The following is a 2,500-nucleotide window of genomic DNA, read 5'->3' as shown; positions in this document are numbered from 1 at the left end:
AATGATTTATTTATTTATTTCCACCTATGCGGAAGACTGGGCGGCCAACGAGGAGTCGAGACAGCCAGGAGTCGGGACTTGGGCAAGGGAGCGGGACAAGAGGTCGGGACTCGCGGCGGGACAAGGAAGAGGAGGAGGAAGTCCGGGACTCGCGACGGGACTGGGACTCGCGCCGGGACTAGGGAGTCGCGGCGGGACAAGGAAGAGGAGGAGGAAGTCCGGGACTCGCGACGGGACTGGGACTCGCGCCGGGACTAGGGAGTCGCGGCGGGACAAGGAAGAGGAGGAGGAAGTCCGGGACTCGCGACGGGACTGGGACTCGCGCCGGGACTAGGGAGTCGCGGCGGGACAAGGAAGAGGAGGAGGAAGTCCGGGACTCGCGACGGGACTGGGACTCGCGCCGGGACTAGGGAGTCGCGGCGGGACAAGGAAGAGGAGGAGGAAGTCCGGGACTCGCGACGGGACTGGGACTCGCGCCGGGACTAGGGAGTCGCGGCGGGACAAGGAAGAGGAGGAGGAAGTCCGGGACTCGCGCGGGACTAGGGAGTCGCGGCGGGACAAGGAAGAGGAGGAGGAAGTCCGGGACTCGCCACGGGACTAGGGAGTCGCGGCGGGACAAGGAAGAGAAGGAGGAAGTCCGGGACTCGCGACGGGACTGGGACTCGCGGCAGGACAAGGAAGAGAAGGAGGAGGTCCGGGACTCGCGCCGGGACTAGGAAGAGGGGAGGAGGTCCGGGACTCGCGACGGGACTAGGAAGTGGGGGAGGAGGTCCGGGACTCGCGCCGGGACTAGGGAAGAGGAGGAGGAGGAGGAAGGCCGGGACTGGGACTCGCGGCGGGAGTAGGTAGTGGGGAGGAGGTCCGGGACTCGCAGCGGGACAAGGAGGAAGTCGGGGAGGAGGGCCGGGACCAGGAGTCGCGGCGGGGATAGCAGGCAGGACAGGGAGGGTGGGTGGTCTTCCACAAAAAAAAGTGTGTCTCGGAACTTCCTTAGTGCAGTAGGACGGGGGGGCCTGCCGAATCCCACAGAGAGTACTATGTGGGGAAGGGTTCCTCTGAAGCGTCTCGGGAAAAGTCGTGAGGGGGTGACGGTTGCTCGGTGCCTACGGGTCCCGACTGCTCGCTGCCTTCTTTGAGCCCAGTACCGACGTTCGCAGGGGGATACCTGGATACTACTGGGGTTACCTGGATACTTCTGGCGTGTTACCTTGGATCAGTGAGGAGTGGGGGTTAGTTTCCCGGCGACGCGACCCTCTGAGGAGGTCCCGCGGAGGGTCGCCGAGTATTATATGGTGAGCTGGCTGTCAAGGATTGTGAGTCCCGCTGCCAAAATTTTTTTTGGTGCGCGGGCGACTGGAAAAAGAGGGTTGGTCTTGTGCCGATACGCGTAACGTCGCAGCGAGTCCCAAGAGCTAGTAACCATTTTTGGCGGGGGGCGATGGCCTCGGTATTGTCAAGCCATTCTCTCATTCATTTGGGAGGGTGGGGAGAAGTGTTTGCCGAGGCCGTTCAAGCTCCGCCTGGTCGACCACCACTGTGACCGCCACCGCGCTCGATCTCTATTGCAAGCTCAGGTGAAATTCCTGATAAACTTGGAGGGGTGTGGGACGCGTTCGCAGTGTGGGCCGAGGAGTCATAACATCCCAGGTCGGAATGTGAAAATGGAACTTCGAAACCGGTGAGAGTTCTCTCGTCGGCTAGGGGTTTCACAAAAGTAACATTTCTATAAATTTCTATCCGACCCCTCCATTAATTTGGAGGGGCGATGGGCCCCAGGATTGGACATACTTCTTGCTGATTTGTCTTTTGAGGAAAATCCTTCGCGGTGATGGTTACTTTTTCATTTTTTAATGTGTGTATCGGCCTCGTCGGTTTCTCTCTTTCCTGGTCACATTCCCGAAAAAGGCCGCAGCACCTATGATTCTCTTCCGGGGGTCTAACTCTCCCTCTCTCTCTATCCTTCTCTTTGTCTGGCTCTCTCTGGCTTCACTTTTTGTGGTGTGTGCCTCTGGGGGTCTGGTTGGAATTTGCCGTTGGCTTTTTGCCCTCTCTTTTTGCCTTTTATCCATCGCAAAGAAGGGTGTGTGTGTTCTCACCTGGGGTTGGAATGAAGGACGGGAACCTCCTCGTCTTGTGAAGTGGGACCATCTTTTAGGATGATGGCTTTTTGCTGCCTGGTGTGTGCTTGGGTGGGGTTTGGTGGTGGCAGTCTACCTCTCCCTTTCTCCGGTAAGACCAGATGACTGGTTCGTCCGCTACTCTTGTGTTGGCCCTACCTTGGCCAACGGGAGTCGGCGACGCTCCAGACTGGATGGCATGATGTGGTGGTGTACCGAAGGGGGACATCCGAAGGGGAAGAGGGGCCGAGCCTCGCGAAACTTAGGTGTGTCGGGTTGTGTGATGTCGGAGATCCATTTTTTTGTGGCTGCCGTCGTGATTTCGCCCATCCAAACCTGAGTCGTTGCTGCGGACTGGAAAAACTATGGAAGAGCTGTTTGGG

Source organism: Physcomitrium patens, chromosome 6 (genome assembly GCF_059467195.1).
Source record: "Physcomitrium patens ecotype Gransden chromosome 6, ASM5946719v1, whole genome shotgun sequence".
In the NCBI taxonomy this organism is placed as follows: Eukaryota; Viridiplantae; Streptophyta; class Bryopsida; order Funariales; family Funariaceae; genus Physcomitrium; species Physcomitrium patens.
This window is presented reverse-complemented; position numbering follows the sequence as displayed.